This window comes from Ambystoma mexicanum, chromosome 3p (genome assembly GCF_040938575.1).
Source record: "Ambystoma mexicanum isolate Mex_15411 chromosome 3p, UKY_AmexF1_1, whole genome shotgun sequence".
Lineage (NCBI taxonomy): Eukaryota > Metazoa > Chordata > Amphibia > Caudata > Ambystomatidae > Ambystoma > Ambystoma mexicanum.
Window position 1 is genome coordinate 820,723,813 of NC_090925.1, and position 24,997 is coordinate 820,748,809.

Consider the following 24,997-nt stretch of genomic DNA (forward strand, 5'->3'; position numbering starts at 1 on the left):
TAATTAAAGAAAAGGTGGCCCAATGTTAATCAATGTTTCACCTAGCCGCCACCAATTCTTAGGTTTCATTTCTCTTCTATGAGCTGATCAGGACATCTGGCTGGCCCATGTGGTCATGCCCATCCCTCCTGGGCATCAACAGTTTTTGTTGGAAGCTAATGCACAGTTAATGTGGAGACCGCACCTTAAAAGCAATTTCTGCTTGCTGGGTTATCTGCAAATCTCACAATTCTGATCTGATTCTATGAACATTTTAGCATTTAAATTGACAATCAGGCCTTCTTCTCCTAGAGGTCCACATCCAAAGGTCTTGAGATCAAAGTTTTAAAGGCACAGACCTTTCAGTTTAGTGGGGGAAACACCAACTGCATCCATACTTTAGAAAATACAGCTTTAAAATCAACAAGATGTGCTTAACATTTTAGCATTATATCTGGGCATGGGGTTTAAAATATAATCTTTCTTTTCTACTATAATAGAACAGAGGTAGATTCATTATTGATCGTATGCACAAAGATAGGCCACAGTTAACATAGGAAACCGGTATTCACTTCTGCAAAAAAACGAAAGAGGCCTTTCTCATTACAGGCTGTCATTTTATATGATGAAAATTAAGTCTCCATATTCCTTATAAACGCAATATGTCACTTGACTTTATTTCTTAAATGTCAGGCATCATTCCCCCATGGTTTTTTTCACATTCCTATCATTTCAAACATATATTTATATGTGCTGCAGTTTTCAATCTGTCAAAAGGTACCTTTTCCCAGTTTACACGAAGTCAGCATCTGCAGTACCAAATTTTATTACCCATTCATTAGGCATATCCATCGGTTTTAAGCTCTCAGGTAGATTGCTCTTCAATTGCGCACCTGTTCATTTTAGTGGAGTTGGCTAAGCGCATTTCATTCCATTTCACTAGGCCTTATGTCGAAAATCACTGTTTTGTACTGGCTTTTATATTTCAATGGAACTACACATTAGCCAGCTTCACTCTCACAACAGGGGCCTAGCATGGCCTCTCCATCTCTGTCACTCTGGGGCTGTCTTTTCACCTCACAGCTGAGACTGATGATCTGTTTACGTTTTGCAGGTTACTTCATTGATTCACTATTGCCAGATGAATCTTCTGTTGCAAATAACTGAAAATAATCCCTAGATGTGGATTGATGGGCAACATTCTATTTTACTCTGTCTTTCACCTAATCAGTTACCTATATTGCTTAGTAACACTAATGAAATGACCAATTATGGTGTGAAAGGTACATTTACTCATCGACAACACAATTTCTAAAGCTTGATGTCTGCTATATAGTAACATGCTTAGCTTAAGTACGCCATGTAGTAGTTGACCAAAATAATTCCAAAAACTTTAAAAACTCTATTGGTCAACAATGTCTGTGTGTTTGGAGTAAGGCTTTTTGTAACATCATCTAGAACCACACAAGTCCTGTAAATTTTACTCCCTCTTCAAATTACATTGTTTGGCCATCCCATTAGGTCTGCTCAACCTTCGTACACCTTTATATTACCTCATGTAAAAGCTGGGCAACTAATAACTGTGACTATAAAATACATCAAGCTGCACACCTAGTTCTGCTGGTAAGTTACTTCACAGCATGAATACAAGTAGTATCCATCTTGTACAATGGCTTCGAGGTAGAAGCAATTCGAAACATTCATAGGCACTGCCTGTCCCAATTGAGCCTCTTGCAATGTATGGGTGAAGGCATTATATCTCATAAAAGCATGCCTAGACCAATTAGATGCTTAACCAATATCATGCAATAGAATATTACCAATGGTTGCTGCTTTTGCTGCTTTCAAGCTACCATTATGTGCTTTGAGTGTGTCAACCAGCTGTTAAATTTACACTTTGCTACCATTTGCAACCATTCGAATATAGCCACTGTACTGAATTTAGTTGATTATTTAAGTGTAGCCACGGTATTGAATTTTGCTGAATTTCTGAGTTTAGCCACTGTAAACTGAATATTTTAGTATAGCCACTGTATTGAATTTGGCTGAATTTCCGAGTGTAGCCAGTGTACTGAATTTAGATGTGTTTTTTAGTACAGTCACTGTATTGAATTTAGCCAAATTTTTGAGTATAGCCACTGTATTGAATTTAGCTGAATTTCTGAGTGTAGTGTGCAAAATCAGAGGGTGTTTCAAAACCTAGTCCCCGGGGATCCCCCAATAAGGCAGCCAGTGAAAGGCCATGTCTTTTGGATCCCGACCCTCTGGGTGGCCAAGCGAGGGAAGATCACCTGGGTAGGGGGTCCTCGGGCAGTGGGGGATAAGTACACAATGGTGAGACATGGTATCTCCCTTTTTCCACAGCCCATTTAACCCCTATCCCTGCTTATTTTATGGGAAACTACAACACCCATAATTCCTCGCCACTTTGTCATGACAAAAGCCCTGCACCAAGGAAGATGAGGAATGAGGTTAGAAGGATTACCTTCCCTGAGTTGCATGGGCCCTGTCCCTGTAATGAGGCCTGGCAGAGTCAGGCACGGAGCTCTAACAATGTACACCTGCCAGTTATTAGCACTGCTTGTGAAGATAAAAGGTGGCGCGCACAGGTAGACTTTGAGGGAGGTTGGGTACGAGAAGGAACACCTCTTCCGAGGCTGATGCGAACAAGGGTGTGAAAGGTGGAAGGACAGCGGGCTGATCGACAGTGGAGAAGATCAAAAGAAAGCCAGGCAAGATTTCCATGCTTTTCGGCAGGCAATGTGATTTGTGATGTAATCTTTGATGTCCTGGGTGTAAGTCTTAGCAGTGCATGGTGGTAACGCGAGTTATGGTTGCTTAGCTTACCATAACTGGTGAATTTCTGAGGTTTTTCGGTTTTACCTGTAACCATAACGTCTCTGTAACAACGTTTTTCCATTGAATTTCATAGATTTTTATTATTGCAACTTAACCATAATGTCCCCTTAACTACGTTTTTTATTGAATTTCATAGGTTTTTACTCTGCAACTTAACCATAACGTCCCTTTAACAAAGTTTGTTCATTGAATTTCATATTGAATTCATATTCTCCTTTGAAAATAGGAGACAACAAAGCACTACAGAATCTATGACCTTTAGAATGAAGGAGGTACAGGCACCTTTAAGTCACATAAAACCAAATAAAGCATTGAGAACACCAAACACAAAGTATTATTGCAATGTTGGCAGGGAGTGGTTATAGTGCAGATTTATGAAAAAAAGGTAAATGAGATAACCCCACAATTATAGACCGATTTCACTTCTGGATTCCCACTAAAAAATCTATGTTCCAACAATAGCAACTAGGCCAGAAGACTGGTGTAAGAAGTACAATATTCTATCACCAGCGCAAGCTGGGTTTAGAAAACCTATCCCACCAATTGACCAAACAGTCAGATTGTTCCCTCCCTATTGCCCTGTGGGCGCTTTGAAACAGTATTTGCTTCCTGTATAAGCGCCTAACAAGCGAACTATAAATAAATAAATAAAACAATGTTGTTAACTAAGAATGTACCTTTCAGGAGGATACCATTATACGTAGCATTTATAGATTTCCCTATAGCATTTGATTCAGTGCCAAGGAACCAACTTTTGTCCTTATTTTTTAGAACTGACATTTCCATTGGGGGTAGTTGAGGCTAGATCATTATTATATTCAAATAATTTTGGAATGGTTAGATGGGGGGTGGCAGGCACTTGTACCAGGCCATTTAATATCACAATGGGGGTCTGGCTAAGCTGCGTACTAGCCCCTCTGTTATTGTGTAATATACATCAATGACATTGCTAATAAACTGAATGCTAATGAAGCAGATGACCCTGCCTTGAGGGTAGAAAGTGGGGACTTCTACTCTTTGCCGACAATGCAGTATTTATATCAAAAACCCCTAGAGGACTTCAACATCAATTAGATACTTTTGCCACATAATGCAATGAAAAGGAGCTCAAGAATAATATAAGCAAAACTAAAATAATAATTTGTACTTCTAAAAATCTAATCGGGGCATGGCAAACCAGCATTTGCTATTTGAGACAGCAATAGATGACACACTAGCCTACGATTAATTGGGCATTCGTAGGCGAAAAATGGCTAAATGGGATGACCAAGTATAGAAGAGTGCAACAACGCTAGCTAGAAGGGCTATGGTGGTCACAAATGTTCCATAACAATATGGTCGTCGTACAATTTCCTTCGCAGTGGGGGTATGTAAGATGCAGGCTGTCACGACCACCATTGGTGGAGCAGGGTTCTGGGGCCACAACACTAGTGCTCCTTTAGCGATGGGGGAAAATAGGATATTAAAGCAATTGTTGCGATTGCCAGCTTATTGCACCCAACATCCCAGTAAAATTGGAATTGACTGGTATATCCTGGAATAACTGGTTAAACTTAGGCCATTGCAATATTGGCTTAAATTGTCGAACAATCCAGAGTTCCATATGTATCTTGACGGCCTATGTGATGCTTTAAATCAGCAGGGAGCTAAGAAAACACCATTGCTGATGTACATAAGGGACATGACTCAGAAAACAGAAATGCCACAACTCTGGGACAACCCAACCACCTTTGGCCCTAATTACAAAAATGAATTGAAGCAGAAATATGAGACTTGGGTTCTAAAAGATGTATGGTCCTATATTGACAAGAAAAAGTGAATAACTCAATATTTGTAAACCGTAGATAGTATTGTCCTGAAGAAATATTTTGATATTTTATTTTTTTTTAATTGCATTACAGTTTATTAAAACTTTTAACAAAGAGTCTAAAAATAAGTAATCCTAGAAGGTCCAGATCTCAAGCACGGATATCCCTTGCAATAAAAATACAGACATTCTAATGAGCAAAATAAGACTGGCCTTAGACCAGTGGAGGAACGCAAGCAGCAGCCGAAGAACGGGAGAAGAGCGAGTATTCCGTTGTGACCGGAGCAGGTGATGGGATTGGAAAAGCGTATTCCTTTGAGTTGCCAAGACATGGATTAAATGTGGTGTTGAGCATCAGGACACTCACCAAGCTTCAGGTCGCAGCTGCTGAGATTGAGGAGAGTACGGGCCGTGAAGTGAAAATCGTGGAGGCTGACTTCACACGAGCTGATATTTATGAAGACATTCAGAACAGCCTCCAAGGACTCGAAATTGGGATTCTGGAAAGGTAATAGCGGAGCTGCGAGCCTGAGGTACGAGCCAGTCTGCAGCAGTCCACATCGTTGTGCAGAAGTTGCAGGAAGTGCCTATTTTTACCTTGTGACACCGCGGAGCGGTGAGCGGAGCTGCGAGCCTGAGGTACGAGCCAGTCTGCAGCAGTCCACATCGTTTTGCAGGAAGTGCCTATTTTTACCTTGTGACACCGCAGAGCGGTGAGCGGAGCTGCGAGCCTGAGGCACGAGCCAGCCTGCAGCAGTCCGCTTGCAGACGCGAATCTGTAGCAGAATGGAGCCAGAGGTACGTCCTCTGAAAGCGCAGAAAAGTGCAAAAACCCTCCCGAAGGATTTCCAGCCAACCAAAACATTAAAGCCGGGGGGAAAATGAGCCCGGGTAAAAGGAGGAGGAGTAAGTCTGACTCGGCACCAAGGCCGATTGCGACCCCCTCGATCTTTGAACTGTTATCGCCAACCCCTAAAACCCCTAAAATCCCGGATCCAACTCATGTGCAAGTCCAACCACATGGACCTGCGAGGAAGAACGGAGCAGGAAACATTGACCTACCCGAACCACGAGAGCAAGCGGGAGATTCCTCCCCGCTGACGCCGTCCCAGCCAATCCCTATGAGTGGTTCTTTTACAGAGGATCGATCAGACGAGCAGCTCCAGTTGACGGCCTGGGAGGTCCGAGGGCCAGTAAGGCCGAGCACGCCCCCGCTGAGGGCGCAGGGCCACAGATCAAGTCCGGTGCCACTAATCGGAACACGGCTGGGTGCGTTTGGCGAGCAGAGCCCACCTGTCTCTGACTGGCAGTTGGGCAGCGGGAACGGTGACAACCCAGACCTGGCACGTAAAATGGACTGACTTGAACGCCTCTCCCCGCATAAACCAGAAACTTATACTGAAGTCCGGCAGAGCGGTGCCAGAAATCCCACCCATGCCAACAGGGGTGCACGGGGGTAAAAGGTGATAGAAGAGGGAGATAAATCAAGGGAACTCGCCGAAACAATCAAAATATCCCCTCACCGAACATCGACTGATGGGGAGAAGAAAACCCCCGGCGTGGAAAGAGAAGTGGCGCCAAACCCGCTACTCCTGATAGAAAAGGGCAATTGTGTGCCAAAGGTGATCTGCATCCAAGCAATGCTCCATGACACAGATCGCGACAGCGAGAAACCCACGCAAGGTGTGGGCAAATCGTTGGCTAGGGACCCCAAGCCTTTGAGAGATGTCAATTAAAGAGTGATAGTAGCCGACCCCGATAAAGACACCGAATCAGACGAAGAGGGGCCGGAGAGCGACAACCAAACGGAAGGAGAGCTTGAGGATTCGAACAAGGAAACGGACGGTGAGCAATTGAAGACTGGATCTGGGGCTAAAAGGAAAAAGAGAAACAAAACCAATACTCCGGCTAAAGCAAGGAGTCAAGGATTAAAAAAGACGGCGAACATGAGATCGCTAAGGAATACCATACTGGGGGAACAAAAAGCAAGAAAAGGCATTAGGAAAGGTGGTCAAATGTCAAAAGGGCTGCCCAACCCCTTGCTATCATGCTCACTAAAGGTTTTTTTACACGCAGCAACACAAAAGAAAACAGAGCATTGAGACGGAAATATCAGACGCTGAAATGCTGGAAATAGCGATTGAAACACAGCCCGCTCAAAAACAGAGGAGAACCGAGTCACCGTCAGCAGTAAATGAGAAAAAGAGGCTGTGCGACGTCACCTCACAGGAAAAAGCTGGGATACCTACAAAGGATCCATATAAGGATACCGAAAAACCTAAGGTGTTTGAGAGCCCAGCATCCGGACAATTGAAACCCAACTGCCATTTTAGGACTAGGTTCGAGAGTCCCCAGGCTCAAAGTGCCCCCAATGGGGTTCCTTTAACCATAGAGAAGATAGTTGTTTTGGAGGACGACCAAGAGGAAGAGGGGGTCAAGGAGGTCCAATCTGATTGGCACCCTAATCGAACGGCACAGGCACTGCAGCACAAAGAAGACCGTCTGGCCTGGACAAAGCCCCATCTGCCCAGGGAGCAACCCATGGTTACGCCCCTGTCTAAAGGGGACCAGTCAAAACTGTATAAGGAAAACCCACATTTGAAAACTGAATCACTGAGAAGGGCCGTAAACATTGACAGAAATTCAAGATTCACAGGGGAATGCCCGGCACTGGATTCTTCAGCTACATTGAGAAGATCGGACAAAACCCAAGCCTCACCGAAAAAAAAATTACTCAGTGAAATTGCGGTGGCGCTACAAAATGAATCGCCCAATAAGAAACCAGAAATTATCGCTATCATGTCAGCAATGACCATCGTGTTAGCACCTTTCTGTAAATTGTATGAAGCAATCAAAGAAAACGTACAAGACAATTCAGCAATTCTATCGAATATGATGGAGAAATTGGCCCAGATGGAGAGCCTTCTACCAGCAAATATTGAAAACGCGCCTATACAGAAAACACAGTGGGAAAGGAAAATCGAAGCTGTAGAGAAAAAGATTGCGAATATGGAAACCATGACCGGGACCCTATTAGCAAGATCAATAGGGCCGGAGGGACCTCAGACCGCTTCTAATCAGAAAACTGACTGGGAAAGAAAAATCGAAGCGTTGGAAAAAAAGATCGAAACCTTGGAAATTCTGAACAAAAAGACTCTTACAAAGATATCAGTCCGCAAAGAGTCAAGGGATGAGCTCGTAGAACAGACAAATAGAAAATAGAAAACCCTGTTGATATTGCCGCAAGAAAAAACGGAAGGGGCGAAATCGGCTAGAGGACAAAAGGTGCAGCCACCCACAACTGACCTGACGGAAAGGAATTCTAACCTCATGAAGATTACCTCATCACTGGCGAAATCTGACGTGAGGGGGTTCGGTCTGGGCGAACCTCAAGCCAATAATAATCGACAAAAGCCAAGGTCACGATCAGAGGAGACCGACCCCCCGAGATCACCGATAAAAGTAGATGAATTCTTAGGATGCACAGACCTAATGAACATCTCCACATACTCAGAGAAGGGCTCGAAGGAGTCAAGTCCCCCTGGCATAGATGGCGGGGCAAAAAAGCGTGGCCCAGAAGGGTTGTAAATCAAACAGCCAAGTCCAAGATGGACAATGAGGGGCCAATCCAGATGGATAGTAATGTAACAAATCCGACGGCCGTACAGAGAGCCTCGGTTCAATCGACTTTGGATAATGAGAAGATCTACAGTCACGCACCCAGATTAAGAAGAAGCCCGTCTAAACCCCGATATGCTCAAGAAAAAGACGACATTCGAAGAAGCCCGTGAAAGTACCGGGCAGAAAAAAGCAAATTGGAAAACAAAAAAAATGCAAACGAGGAGATACGAGTCTTCGAGCTTGAACAAAGGGAAGTAGACAAAAACTTCCTCATTTTAAACAGACCGACAATACTTCAAATAACGAATAGAATGAAAACTCTGAAAAAGATTAGAACGGAAGATCTTGTGCTGGTGGAACCCTATCATAGAGAAAAGAAGGCGAAAGTATTTCTCCATTTGAAATCAGCCGCCATCCGGCATATTGATGAGTCAGCCTATGAAGAATTTGACCAAATGGGTTTTCGCTTGACGGAGCAAAAAAGGAAGTTGAGTAGACAAGAGCTGGGTGAGGATAAGCTGGATAACCCTAAAACCCATTATCATTACATATGCAAAACAGAGGACCAATACCTCCAAAGCCGAGGGTACAAGCCCCGGGAGTGGCATGAAACGTCTAGACGATCACAGTATCAACGTAGGGGTGGCATAGGGATCACTGAACAGATGGAGAGAGGTGACCCAAATTCAACACCATATCGAGGCGCAAAGGACCAGTTTGACTGGGCTCGGGACCCAACGAGAAACAACAGAGAAGACCAGATACAATCTGTCTCCTGCAGCAATCCAGAGCGAAAACAGCCAGACGACAGGATTAAGAACCATGTAACTCATCAGAAAAAAATGGAAGATGAAAGACAACCTAAAGGGCCATGGAAGTGGCTAATGTCAAGCTGGAATAAAAATAATGGTAAATAGCAACGACCAGGGTTGGCTTGCCTCGACGACAACACCTGCGAAAAAAGTAGCGAGCAACCCATAAAGGAAACCTGCATTCTGGACTCATGGAACACGAGAGGCCATTCGCACCTGACGATACCTGGAGATGTCGATCTCGGTCTATACAACATCTTATGCCTACAAGAAACCTGGTTTGTTAACCAACCAACACTGGACGGTTTCTCAGTGGTGATCTCTCCGGCAGTCAAAGGCTTGCTTGGCAGACTGTTGTCAGGTCTTTTCACTGCTGTAAAAACAGGAACAGGTCTGAGCGAACCACGAAAGTGGAAACAGTCATATGAAATGCTGGTCACGCTGACCTCTCAAATCCAGGGCAAGACTAAGATGGAAAACGGCTTTCAGAATCAGGTGGCCATTCTGAATTGCTATTGGAATCCACAGCGAATGTCAATAAAAACCTTTTGCGACAACATGTCGGAAACAATTGACCAGCTATATGCGGAATTCGATAAAATCGAGCTCATCATCTGTGGCGACTTGAACGCAAAGTGTACGGAGGCCCAGGCAGGCCAACAACGCTCCAGCTCTCAACAGGGAGGTGTTGACTCCACCATAGAGAGAGGAAAGGCCTGGAATGTAGCAATCAGCTCAAGAAGTATTCAGAATGTGGCCTCTTTGTTCCCCAATCAAAAGAATATACCAACGTGGGAACATAACGGGTCGAAAGCCACGCTGGACTACATCTTTGTCTCTAATGGTCTCACTAAAGGTCTGACGGGTTTTAAGGTCCAAAAAACCATTCACATTGACCACAACCTACTCTGCTGTACGTGGCATACCATAAGTCCGAATTCAAGAACCTAGGATTGGGCGATTGAGACAAATGCACAACAGACTCGTCTACGGCTAACTGAACAAGATATTGGGAAAATCAAACGAACCTGGGAGAAGAGAGCCACCGATCATGCCCGGAAGGACAGGAAAGAAAGACCAAACTACCTGCCTTTATTACTATCCTTCCACGTAAAGGGCTCAAAGAAACCGAAGAAACCTGTCTACACGAACCATACGTATGACAAGGAGTTGGTGGCAAAAAGAAAAGTGCGCCGCAGACTGCTAAGAATAGCAAAGAAATCAAATGCCGCAGAAGACTGGATAAACTGGCGCTTGGAAGCTAAAAGCTATAAAAACGGGCGTAAACAGCACAGAGCCATTCAATATCAAAATGACGCCGAAGTCATGATGCAGAAATTACAAACAAAAAAATTGAGCAAATTCTGGAAGTTGATAAAAGAGTCCAACTCCACACAGAGTGGCTTGCTGTCTAACGCAGTGGCCGAAGAAAGGTGGATCCAATTTTTCACTACAGAATTTGAGGGTACAACTACGGACAGTCAAAGGACAAAGCAGATCTCGGTAACACCATGGGTCGATCTTTCTAAGGTAGAAGACATCAAAGCATCCATACGGAAATTGAAAACATCAAGAGCCCCGGGTCCTGACGGACTAACAAACATGGACTTAAAAATGTGTCCAGGAAAATGGGCGGAATTGATCAGTAAGATATTTTCCGAATGCGGCAGAACGAATATGGTTCCTGAAACCTGGCTGCAAGCGGTGATAGTCCCTATTTATAAAAAGGGTCTGAGACAAGAACCAGCGAGCTACAGACCGATCGCCCTGCTAGACATATTGGGCAAATTATACGCAACTCGCCTGCTGGAGCATTTCTGTGTATGGGCAAAAGACAGTCAGTCCAAAGACTATCTCCAAACGGGCTTTCAAAAAAATGGATCCACCTCTATCAATCTAATGGTACTGAACATCTTGAAAGCAAAAGTCAAAGAGGGCACGCCAAAGGTGGACTTGGCCTTCGTGGACCTCTCAAAGGCGTTTGATAAGATAGACCGACCCAGTCTGTGGTCAAAGCTACAAGGGTGGAAGTGTCCAACCAAAATATTGGACCCTATAATAGCTCTCCATTCGCATACAAAAATTAGAGTCAAACTAAATCACCAGGGTGCTCTGTCAGAGGGGATAAGTGTGAACCGAGGAGTTAAGTAGGGCTGTCCCCTAGCGCCGGCTCTGTTTACAGCATTTCTTGGCGACTACCAACTCTCAGAATCAAAAATTCGCTATTTTCCGCCAAAAATAGGGAAAACCGAGATTCCACGCCTACTGTTTGCAGATGATGTCATCTTGATCGACCAAACGAAAGTGGGCCTACAAAGAAAACTATGCAATCTGGAGTCCTATATTGTTGAAAATCACCTTGAACTGAACAAATCGAAGACAAAAATCATGGTGTTTGAAAAAGTCCCCAGCAAAACAACGAACAAAATAGAATTCTTCCTCGATAACACCAAAATTGAAAGAGTTAATAGCTTTAAATACTTAGGGATTCAAATGGATAGCTCCAGAACAGAAAAGAGTCTCCAAACCCAACTATGGGAAAAAGCGAAATGCCTGACTGCCCAAATAAGAGCAGTCGATCAGAAGTTCGGAAAATTCTCTCTGGTACCGGCAATATCATTCTATAAAGCCAAAGTTGTCCCGGCATTGACCTATGGCTTGGAGGCCTCGCTATACTTCCCGCGTAACACCTGATGCAAATTTGAAGGTCACGTTTGGAAAACGGTACTAGGCCTACCGAAATCTACTGCTATGCCGGCTATCAGGAGAGAGTTGCGGCTGGTGTCCTTAGCGTCAATGGTAGATCAAAGTGCCATGCGTCGATACAGAAGAATCATCATGTCAGACACCTTGCCCATCTTCAACATCATACGTGACGAAACAGAAACAGGCAAATGCGAGGCCCTCAAAAACTGGGTAAAAGCCAGAAAGGACGCCCTGGCGAAAATCGAATGCAGTGACAAAGAGTTCAAAGAAAATCCCGATCGAATTAAAAGGAAAACAGAAGACTTGGACTGGATTCTGACAACAGAGAAAGCAGTAGGGAACAAACTTCTAAATCACCTGCCTCCAACATTTAACAAGGTGAAAAAACCACTGAAATACTGTGCCAAGTTTCCAGATAAGAAGCTGAGAAATTCGATCATGAGAGCAAGGTTAAACCTGCTGCCAACTAGAGGAATCATAACAATCAGAGGAGCTGGTGCCGAGAAGCGAGGCCGATTATGTAAAAAGGAATTATCCATCGAGACCTTGAAGCACCTTGTGATAGAATGCCCGAACACAAATGAAAATAGAAACACATACCTCCCTTCGCTGGCCGAAAACCTGTGGATATTCCAAACAGACGAGTTATGGAATAGATTCATTTCCGGCAAGAACACTAGATGGACTCTAGCCTTGGCCAAACTGATCGATCTAGCGTTTGACCAGATAAACCAGCTACGGCCCGATGGTCGATCTGTACTAGATCAGGAAGCAGCCTAAAGAAATGTCTCACAGTGTTCCTTCAAGGAACTAGCCCTCTGGCTAGTTAGGTGGCTTGGCCAGTGCCTAGGGGAGGCGTTAGCCCGTCTCATTCTGAACTGCATCTGTAGATATGGAAGGTTTTTGACAAAACTTAGTTGTTATTGAGAAAAGTTCAAATAAAAATAAAAAAAATTAAAAAAATGAGACTAGGAACACTACCATTGGCAAGTTTTAAAGCTCACTGGAAGGAGGGTCTTGCAAGATTTTGCCAACATTGTGAAAGTTGGGAAGAAGATATTTGCCATTTCTTATTTCAATGCCCCATGGATGTCATCCCAAGGCAACAATATTTAAAGTGAATATTGAAAGCCACTGCTTAACAGACAATGTTAGGACAACTAGAGACGGGCTGTGGCTGTGTACAACAAACTCTGATGAGAACGAGGTAGGAATAATTTTGAAATGTGTAGAAGTGGCATGGCAAATCACAATAACCACGTGAGGGCTGTCGGTACCCTGGATTGTGCCAATTAACACAATAAATACTTATTGCTGCAAATGTGTAGTGCATTTGTGATTGTATATAATAATGGTTTTATGGAATACGTACACATCTCTATTAAGTACTGCCTTGTTCACAAGCATGACAAGCTGTATTTGCTGTAACAATGTTTTCTATCATATCTATTATTATCACTATCTAAGTCGTACCTTCTGTGGCTCCATTAGGCACCATTAGCAAAGTACCACCTACACTCCATCTACAGCCTTACAGGTGGCCTCCCCCCACCAGAAACGGAGTCCAGTATAACTAGATCACCTTGGCATCCTGCACGTTCATTGTTTATAACATGCATCCGGCATTAGAACAGTTCCTAATGACAATACAGCTTGTTCTGGCTCTGTAAAAGTGCATAGACTCAGACACTCTCACATAAGAATAGATGGAAGCCTAGTGGTGTAGGGCCTTACAAAGCTGTTAGCATGCACATTTCATGGTTCCTTGCATGACAGGTAGGGCGTCAGGCCTTAAGGGGATTTAATAGGCATGCTTTAGATATATTATGCAATCAAAAATACGATTGCTTCCCACTAATCATGGGCATGCGAGTTAATCTATACAGGGGGAGGAACCACACTGTATATATTGCTATCCAGCCAAAGGAAACATTTTCACACTGGCGCACCAACATGCGGCATGTCAAGCACATATTCAGCACCATGATGGCCTAGCTCCCTTCAGAAACACAAAGTCAATCCCACTCCCAGCCCCAACTAGGATGGTGACAACGTAGACTAGCCTTCAACACGCTTCACTGAACTTGAGGTCTCCAAGAAAAGTGCATTTGGATGTGTTCGTTCCTCCTTAAAGGTGGCATTTAAAAAAAATGTGTTATTATTAATCTGTTCATGGTTTAATTAAAACCTTACACATAACAATTAACTATACAAATATCAATATTTCATTTTATATAGTATCATAAATAATCATCACAAAGCTACATGCAATAAAATCCATACACATAATTAGCAACATACTTAAAACTAAATATCTTTTACAATCCAAATCTTGTGCAAATATCGCAAAAAAGCTATCATCACAGAAATACAAGAGGTATCATAAAACCTAAAGAGGTATTATAAAACCTATCTCACCAAGTATCACTTAATACATCCAGGTTAATGTCCAAACCGACTAAAAAACAAAAACCTCTCTTCCTTTAGTTTTTCGCAATCCAAAACCAGATGTCTTAATCTTTCACATTCAGCCAAACAGTATCTGCATGAGGATGTCTGACCCACCCTTTTATTTTGAATAGACATTGCTTCATTTGTTTCCAATAAATTTAGTCTAATCCTCATTTCGTTTTCCCTAGCTACAGGTGAAGGAAAGCGCTTCAGATATAAAGACGATTAATTTAGTGGCTTTGAAACCACCCACACCTTTTAAAATCAGAAATATGTTCACACGTATTACACCAATCGAAGTTGAAAATTATTTTTTTTCCAAGGCCTGTAAATTCTCCATTTCAACAAATAAATCCAGCCCCCATTCTGATTAAGTTTTTTCACAAGCTTGTACATATCCATTCTTTTGGCTCAAAGCTGAGGAATCAAAATTAGCAAATTATGAGCAATTCAGAGGCTTTCAGAATTTAGCTCACAACAGCTATTTCCATAATAGCCTTGTTTTTAATGAAACAAGGCCTAATTCATGTTTTATCATTACCATTGGTACGCATCCTGGAAGCGACAATGCTCGCTTCCATGTTAGTCCTTTACTGGTGGTAAGGTCAGTTGTAAATAAAGATTGATGTATTTCTAAACCATAAATTAGGGCAGGGACAATCTTACCCTCATAACATTTGCTGATTGGCTCTAATGTAAATTTACCAAATGTCTTCACAAAATGTTTCATTTGGTGCGACAGTTGAATTGCTTTACTTCTAATGGTAGATAGAAGGGCATTTTTACATGGTTTTGCTTCAACAACAAATCCCAACTAAGCAAGCATCAAACCTCCTCTAACTTTTTGTCCAGCAGCCACCAATTAACCACTGACTTTGTCCTTCTAGCTGTAAAGTGAATCATTTTTGTCTTTTTTTTCATTCACCACAAGGCTGCGCTCATTTGCAAACATTGAGAAAAAAAGGTGGATAACATACGTTGCAGTCCTACATTGGTGCAATCAAACAATACACTATCATCCGCGTTTGAGATCCACGGGATTGCAACAACAAATGGCTAATAGACAGCCTTGCCTAAGTCCTCTATAGGTATTAACAAGACCTGACAAGTCTCCATTCAGGTTTAATTGAATATGCAATTTGGTACCTGTATGTATCCTGATCAAGATATTTAACAAAAAAGGCAGGATTTTCCATTCTTTCAACTTTTTCCAGAGGGTTTTCCCGCTTCTGGTATCAAATGTCAGCGATAAATCCAAACTAGTCGCATATATATTTTGAGAGCATTTGCAACCACCATATGCTGAAATTAGTCCATAATGAGCCCAGACAGTGAGGTTCCATCGCTCTTTTGAAGCCCATCTCAAAAGGTTTTAGAATCTCATCCTCTTCTACCCATGTTAATAACTGTCTAAGAATCACGGAGGCAAAAATCTTGGATTCAGCATCTATAAGCGCTATCAGACAATAATTACGGTGATCCGATTTATTGCCCTTTTTACAAATGGGGATATATATGCCTTAGACAAGGAATCTGGGAACTGTTGGTCCCTACAATGTTTTTAAACAGAACAAACACATAAGAGGCCCACTGCTATGGCATTGCTAGGCCTTCCTTTACCTGACTATCATTCTTGGTTGCTCTTTTTTGCTAGCTGCGCTTCCATACCTGTAAAATGTTTGTGCCCCGCCCACTAACTCTTGTAACCTAGGACCTTTCCCTCTTAGCCTGTATTTTTAGTGTTTTCATTTGCTGCATTGATCCCATCTCCCCTGAATGCTGCTAGGCCGCCTGGTGAGTTTGGCGTGCATTGTTTAATCCACTTGCCTGCTGTATTTTGTATTTCTTATTTTTATTGTACTTTATATAGCGCCTTTGTCCAAAGCGCTTTATATAAGACGATCAACAGTACATAAAATCAGCAATGCAAATCAGTGTTCGGGAACTACGGGTATCAATCAATCAGAGGTCTGTAGCATTTGAGTTTTTAGAGAGGAACGGAACAAAGGATAAGAGGTAATGGAGCAAAGCGACAGAGGCAGCAGGTTCCAGTGAAGAGGGCCAAGGAGCTGAAAAGAACAAAAGCGGGATTGAGCACAGGGGGGACGGGGCACATTAAGTCTAAAAAGACCAGCAGAGCGGACGGAGCGAGAAGGAGAATAAAATGAAAGGAGAGATGCAAGGTAGTCAGGGGCGAGTCCGTTAAGCGATTTAAAAACTAGACAAAGAAAGTTATATTTAAGCTGAGAGTAGAAAGACAGCCAGCCAAGTGAGGCAAGAGAAGAAGAGATTGGGGGTCATTACAACCCTGGCGTTAAGGGTTTAACGGCGCCGTAAAAGGTGCCGGCGCCGCTAAACCTTTAACGCCTGATTACGAGGTCTCTTTGTGGGACCCGACCTTAACGGCTGGTTTTACCAGCCGTTAAAGTAGGGTGCCGCAAAGGGACCTCGGTGCTAATTACGGTACCACAATTTGCGGTACCATACTTAGCGCCTTCCCCAGTCCCATTGAGCCCTATGAGGCAAAAATGGGAATGGGGAAGGGCCATGGTGAAATGGGGAAATACCGCCCCGCCAACCTTGGAATGGGGCGGTATTTCCCCATTCCACCATGGCGGACTCGTTACAACACCGGCACCAACCATGGTGCTAATAGTACCATGGTTTAGCGCCGGGGTTGTAATTAGGGCCATTGAGTCCCGATAAGAGAGAAGGCAGAGTGAGCGAATAGAAGAATGATAGATTGATTTAAGCGGAGCAAGACGTGAGCAGGGAACACTAAAAAACAGGACAGAGCAATAGAAAAGTCGGGAGAAGACTAATGAAGAGACAAGAAGGTTTGTGGTGTGAAAAGTAAGGAAAGTTCACACTTTGCGAATACTGTAAAGATGAAATCGACAGGCGCGCGATGTAAGAGAGATATGATGGGCAAAGGGAAGATTAGAATCAAAATAAAGATCAAGATTGCGGGCAGTGGGAGAAATAGAATGACTGGATGGAGAAAAAGAAATAGAAGAGGGAGGAGACTGTGACAAAAGAGTGTTGGCGGGAAAGAATAAGACTTCAGTCTTTCCGGCATTTAAAGTTAGGAAAGGAGAGGTCATCCAGGATTTAATAGCAGAGAGGCAGAATGATTGAGTGTGATGAATATCAGGTGTGAAAGATGAGAAGGAAAGAAAGAGTTGAGTACCATCAGCGTAGAAGTGGTGTGATGCTCCAAAAGATGAAATAATGGGGGCGAGAAAAGAAGTATTCAATGAAGATAGAAAAGGACCAAGGGCTGATGGAGAGAAAAATATGGAGAGTGTTGCCACCCCAGGAGACAGCAAAAGTATGGTTGGATAGATAAGATGAAAACCACATAGAACAGACCCACGAAAACAAAAGGAGGAGAGAGAATCCAGAAGCAAAGAGTGATCCATTTGTGTCAAAAGCAGCAGACAGGTCAAGAACAATGAGAACAGAAGAGTGTTTAGAATAACGAGCTGTAAGAAGAGAGTTAGCACGCAAGTCAGGGCTGTTTCAGTGGAATGGTGAGGACGAAAGCCAGACTGAGTAGAGGGTAGGAGAGATAGACCAGACACGAATGTTGAAATTTGTGAATAAACAAGACGCTCAAGAAGGTTAGATAGAAAAGGTAAGAGAGATATAGGACGGAAGTTTGAAACAAGAAGAGGATTAGCTGTAGGTTTCATTAGGATATGAATGATAATTGCATGTTTGAAAGCAGAAGGAAAAGTAGAAGTGGCGAGACAGATGTTAAAAAAGAGGCAAGAAAGGGTACCAGAAGTGGGTAGATTTTAGGAATAAGTAAAGAAGGAACGGGGTCAGTGGGGGCAGAAGTGGGGTGAACTTTGGCCAAGAAAAGAGCCACCTCAGAATCTGATACAGGAGCAAAGTAAGACACGGTATTGGAAGGAGTAGGAAAAGGTAAAGGAGAAGAGTTACAAGAGGGTGACAATAGAATATCCTGACGTAAGGAGTGAAATTTAGAAGAGAAGAAATTAGCAAGATCAGATGCTGATAGAGATGAATTAATGGAAGGATCAGCTATATGAGGAGAAAGAAGCCGAGTTAAAGTTTGAAAGCTCTCCTGCCCCCCCTTCAACTATGGTGCCTTCCACCTTTCCTATCTACTCTAATTGCTATTCTATCACCTTTCCTACCCCTCTCTCGAAGTCTGGAAGGAAAACACTTAAAAAAGGACTACTGGACTCCAGCCCAGGATTGCCCATTGCTGACACCTACGTCAATGCTTCCTTCAGGCAGACTATAACTGACATCCTCTTTGCTGTCCCTTTTCCCAACCTATGAACTCCCCATATGGTCCTTTATCCTCTCCCATATTTCCACTTCACCCATTAATGGTGGGACCAGATGGGAAGTGCTCTTGGCACACTTCTCATCATCCAGATGCATCATAAATGTATATCGGAATGGCACTATCATGATGCAGGACTCTCAGCCCAACCTACTGCTTCTTGACTGGTGTCTTCCCTCTCTCATTAACATCCTCCCTCTTCCTGCCACTCCTTTCTCTGCCACTCCCCAGGCCTCTTCGCCCCCCACGGATAGATGCACCCCTTCCCTGTACCCCACCTCGGGAGACCTTTAAAGGTGGCAACCTGCTTCAACTCGCTATCCTCAATTCTCCTTCTGCTTTCAAACACTCCTGTGACACCGTCACCTCCATGAAGACTTTGGCCTCGCTCTCACTGAGATGTGGTTCAATGCCAGTTCTGTCAATGCTTTTGACACTCTCCTGCCACTCTCCTGCCTGAGGGCTACAAGATCCTCTGCAAGCCCAGGTCCAACCGATCTGGAGGCTGAGTGTCTCTTGTCTTCCCTGAATGGGCCCCTCCTCTGTCATACACACTCAGTCCTACTCCTCCTTTGAATGTCTTGTTTGTAAGCTCTGTGTCCCCCTTCCCTCTCGCACACCTTTACTATCATCTACAGGACCCCAGACCGATCTCCCTCTTCCTCTCACAGTGGTCCCACCTCACCTCTTCTCTTCAGACCTCTACCTCTACCTCTAAGCTTCTCCTCCCTGGAGACTTCAATATTCAGCTAGACTCTTCTGATGCAGCCACTCTACCCTTCTGCAACCTTCGCAACTCTCTTTCCCTCACCATTCTTCCCTCTGGTCCAAACCACTCACCCCAGATGTGCTCATTACAGCTGATATCTCACCCCTGCACTTCTCCCTCCTCACCTCTCACTGAACTTCCTTTATTGCTCTTGCAAGATCTGAATGTCACAAGGCCTAGTAGGACCGTTACTATTATTTTCTCCTCTGTACCCCCTCCCCCTTGTCTTGTGGCACCTGGAAACACTTTTTGATGCACAGGCGCTATACAAATGTTCAATAAATAAAGTTAAAATAAATAGTTTCAGGTTCTCCTTGAGGACATATTTACTAAGTCCTTCTGGACCAGAGGCTCTCGAAGTACAAGCCTTGTTTATCATGCAGATAATATCATCCTTATCAAAAGTAATGACTCCGGGTCCAATAACTATTCTTCTATTCATATTACCATGGTTTGAGTTTTGTTGATATATCCGCAATATTAGTTACCAATTTCCCCGATCCCTTTAGTTGTCTGATCTGATATCTCATTTCCTTTTAAACTTTTTGCATTTCATGATTAAACTTATATGGGCGATATGACCACATTCTTGGATATGCAGTAACTGCATTAATACACTTTTGTAACAATATTGGAAAAGTCAGGAGGATTTCTTTACTATTATATACACTGGCATCTATTTACTTTGTAATATGTTATTACACTTTTGAACTTTACCCGGATGACAGGTTAACCAATTCTTCGGCCTTGTTATGGTTAAATCTGATAACCATATTCTGGGAGACTAATCCATCCCATAAGACGTAGAATATAATTATTTATGATCACTCAAGTCTGTATTGACTATTTCCAACTTTGAACAACATTTAAAAACATTTCCTGAAGTATATATTAAATCAAGAATTGAGCTTTGCCGACCTCTACACCATGTGGCCCCCATTCTGATCACCATCAGTATTCCCATTAAGCAGAAATAAATCCCACTCCTGCAAAAAGGAAGAGCAGGTCCTCCTTTTTTCACTCAGTTTTTGTTGTATTGTATTGTACTTGTCATTTGTATGGCGCCTTTGACCATTATTATAGTCTCAATGCCCTGTTAGTGGAAACACTCTCGCAGTACTGAAGTCCAGAGTGTTGGAGGTCATGGAGTAGGATTAGGATGCGTGTGTGCATTTGGACAAAAAAGGCTTAGCAAGGCTGGCCAGGCTCCAGTAGAGAGCAACCATTGTAGTCAGGCATGTGGATGGGTGATGAGAGGAGTCAGAAAATGACGTGAGTGCTAGGGACTCGCTATGTGTTCAGCGTGCCCAAATTTTCCATAGGTCTGCGCTACATTCTTCTGTCAAAGTTGTTGAGGCTTAGTCTGGTGTAAGTAGGCAGATAGTTATGTGAACAGCACAACCAAGTTTTAGCATAGGTCTTGCTGTATACTGATGTGTGGGGATATCCATGCCTGCAGTCAGTGCAGTGATGTGTTATATGTACCTTTCCGAAATCGAGGGTGCTTTGTTGTTTGGGTCCCCACTCAGGTATTTGGCTTCTGTCAATTCTTGCGGCTGTGATAAAATGGTTAGCAACAGCAACAGTATTTGCTCCCACTATTTGCCAAAGGAGGCTCCCGGGTTATACTTATAGATTCTTCCAGATGGATAGTCTACTGCGACTGGGCAGCCCACCACAAAAAAAGAAATCACACTGACTCTCATGAAAAGTCCAAGGGTGTTTATTAAAAAACTTAATGGGCAGATTGGCTGCTTCTGTTCTTAATTCTTTGGGGTGTAAGGGACTGGGTATAGTTGGCGTTAGGGCCGTCCCTTTCCACTATCAACTTCGTCGGGTTTGGGAATCACTTCCTAGCCCCCAGACTTCACTACCCGGCTAATAGTCACTACAGATCGGTAACACCTGGCTGTTCTTCTATTATGACTTTATGTGTTTGCCTTAAGACTCTGGCTACCTATCTCCCTAAGGAACTTCTAACTTCCCCTCTCCTATCGTTGGTTAGTCTCTCCAGGAGTAGTTCCTACTCTCCCCCTCACTGTTGCTCTTCCTGCTTGATTACTGTTGCTGGGTCCCTACTATCAATACCTCTTTACTAATTGCACTGCGACAAGACACTCAGGAATATGGTGCCCTGCACACCACTCTCACTGTTACAGAACCCAGGGATATGGTGTCCCACTCACCCTTCTACTACTAATGTCCACTCTACCACTAATGTCCTTCGCTCGCTACTGCCACCACCAACTACCTTTACTCCCAACAACTTCTACTGCTACCTCTGCTCCTACTATATCCCGCTCTGCCACTACTCCTACTCTGCCTCTAATACTCACACTCTCTTCTCTCTCACACAAACACTCCACAGATCTCCTCCTTAACAATAGCCTCTGCACTCCAGTCGCTCTAGCCTCCTCTGGTCTCTTGGACGTCGTCCTTCATCTCCTGTCCTCACCCAACTAACCCACACCTACAGACTCACACACACCTCCCAACCCTTTCCCAGGATTGGCCACTCACCCTATCCAATCACTTACCTGGCTCAAGGGGGACTGGCAGGGGGAGTGTTTACAAAGGCTCCAAAAAGGGCTTGTAAGCCACCTCTCATTTCTGGAAGCATCTCTGGCAAGGAAATTAGGAACTGGAGTCCCTGTTCGATAAGTCCTTCGAATGGGCCTTGTTCAATCTTAATATCTATGTTGAGCTGGTGGGAGCCTCATGAACAAGGCCTCTTTTCCTGAATGTTGTGTAGATTTCTGGAGACTTTGCTACACCGCTTTCCTGTGTGGACAGTGTTAGGCTGCCAGCTGTGTGCTGCTGGCATGTGCGAACTGCTGCTGCGTGGTGGCTTCCCTCTGCTGCCTCCAGCTGCGGTTTCCCCCATCAGTGTTCGCCATCATCATCATAGGTAAGGTGAGGATGGGCAGGGGTCTGTACACACTTGCGCAAGCACTTGGGAATGTTTGGGGTGGACTCCCTCCCTTCCCTGACAAGGCCTGCAAGCAGGCCTTGTCACAATACATAGATATTGAACGCTTATTGAACATTTTAAGAAGTTACCTTTACGGTAGCATGCCCATCCTATGGTTCATGCATGCGCAATACCTGTCCATCCCCCTTTTCTCTCCAGATCGTTGCTGGGCTGGTTCTTGATTGCTTCCCTGTAGTATTGCACAGGGGACCACCACCTGGCCGGCTGGTTCAGGCCATGGCGACACAACCACCCATGACATAAATCGCCCATGAGTATAATATTTCCAGACAATGGTATCTCTCTCTACTTACTCAGAATCTGCGCTAATAATTAAGAAACCCTCCCAATGGCATAATAGTCTCATTCCAGTATATATTTACAATTAAAAAACTAGGTACTCCTACTTTCATATTCAATTGTGGTTTCATCTGAAAAAATGAGGGTTTCTCTTGTCCAAACTGTCTTTACGCAAGTGAGCAACCGACCCGAGGGTCTACCTACTGATCCCCTAATTGCTTTTTGTATGCTTATACTATATCCATCCAGAACTACGTCTGCCATTAACAAGGTTTCTTGTAAACAAACTATTACACAACCCTTATATAAATGATTAAAATTTTGATTATCCAACAGATGCTTACGTCCACATGAATTCCAAGAAAGGATCTTCTCACAAATATCAACACTGGAATCCTGGCCTTGTTGAACATTAATTAGAGACCCCCTTTTTAAACCAACCAGGAAGCCAAGTCCAATCTGCAGCACTTTTTTGTCCTGCAGATGCAGACCTACGTGACCCCCTGTTTCTTGTCCTCAAGTAACACGACTAGACAAGCGACATAGAGGGGGTATAGAAGACCATCTCTTTTCACCATAACAGTGATACGGCCCTTTAAGCTCCGGAACCCATAAATCAAATCCTCACAGTCTCAATTCATCAGACGCTGATAATAATAATGATCTAACTACAACTGACGGAATGTCCAACCCCACAATATCTAAATGAATAGAGCCAATACAAGTGACTAGAGGTATGTCCTTCGTTGAAATTTGGTGAAGAGTCGGTATTTGTCGAAATAGTAAAAGAACTGCTTGCCATTTGTAAAGTGTGGTCCTAATGAGCGATGTCTGGCCTCCAGAAACTTGGATCCTCTGTTTCTTGGAGTGTGTATAAACTAACGTTAGTAGGCACTTTCTCGTATCTATAAACTAGCAGACCTAAAGTGTATTGCTTGAAGGGACTTCCTCGTGTCTACAGCATGAGATGTCTTCTGTCTGTGTATGGTTTTTTTATCTTCTTAAACTCAAAATCAGTAAAGTTGTGCTTATCATGTCCATGGATGTGTAGTCTGTAATGTTTATTATTTGAGTCTTTCTCATAGCTATACGCATGAATGCTTTAATGGTTAGAGTCTGCAAGTCTCCAGAAGTCTCCATGAACTTGCAGAAGTGTAGTGTTTGTAGGTGCTTCAGGTCGTTTGACTTCCTTAAACTCTCACTCACTAAGTTGTATTTGTATGGGTTATCTGACCTCCATTAACGTGTAGTCTGTAAGGTGTACACTTTGTAGCTTCTTTCTTAAATCTAAAAAACATGTTTGTGAGTCTGCAGACCTCTAAAAGTGTCCAGGAACTTGTAGGCATTAAGTATTAACATTGTAGGTGCTTGTAGTTGATTTCCTTCCTCTGCAAACATAAAGGTGTGTTGTGTCTACTATCTTTAAATGATGTAACCTAATTTGTTTAAAGGTGCATTTTCGGATTATTTTTTGGTGATAGCTCATTCATTTCAACTTGTAGGATGTAAAGGTAAAAAGACAATAGATCATTTCTCGCTGTTATGTGTATACATGCACTCTGAAAAGCTTAATGTTTGTATCACCTTCTCACACCGATAAAGAGGGAGTTTGTAAAGTTTAGAATGCGTAGGCGATTTTAAACCTCCATATAAATCTATACAGTAAGATCCAATATTTACAGGCGATTAAAAGTTAGTATTCTCTAAAGTTTAATATATGTTGCTGCTTTCTCACCTCCATAAATGTGCAGTCTGTAAAGTTTACTATTTGTTGATGAGTTGGCACCTCCATAACATGAACTCTGTCAAGTTGAATTTCTGCAGCTGCTTTCCCACCTTTATAAACACGTAGTCTGTAATGTTTGCTGCTTGAAGTTGAGTTTCCACCTCCATAAACATGGACTGTTTAGTATTTGTGGCTAGTTTTGCACATCTGTGCACACAGAGCCTGTAAAGTTATCATAGGCACTTAATCATCTTCAAAGCCATACAAGATTGAAGGCCTTCGCTCACCTCCAGAAATGTGCAAACTGTAAAGTGATATGAACTGCGATTTTATTAAGGAGCTTGCCCAAGTCTGCTGTTTGTCTCTTGGGGCTGTATGCACCGCCCACATTTTCTGCTCTTTCATATTCCAAGGTGCGTCTCCGGGTTGAGTGTGTGTCTCATGCTTTCCTCAGGCTGCACAGATTTCTGTAGACCTCGCATAGAACCCTCACGTAGACCTCACTGTGACTATTGCATCTTGGAGCACAGTTACAATCATGTTCAGAAAACCTACTTGAACATAGTTTCACTCCTGAACATAGTGAATTAAAGAGTAAGATACCTGCCCACCACCGATGGCCTCATAGATCTTAGCAGAGTGTCAGGTTTTGAAATCATAATCTTTCTGGAAAAA

General features: G+C 43.2%; 1 protein-coding gene across 2 annotated transcripts in view; it reads right to left on the reverse strand.

The window, feature by feature from the left end:
* Positions 1-24,997, reverse strand: part of LOC138580945 (putative DBH-like monooxygenase protein 2) — a 651,459-nt gene that overhangs the window by 290,341 nt on the left and 336,121 nt on the right. The gene's annotated exons all lie outside the window — the stretch shown is intronic.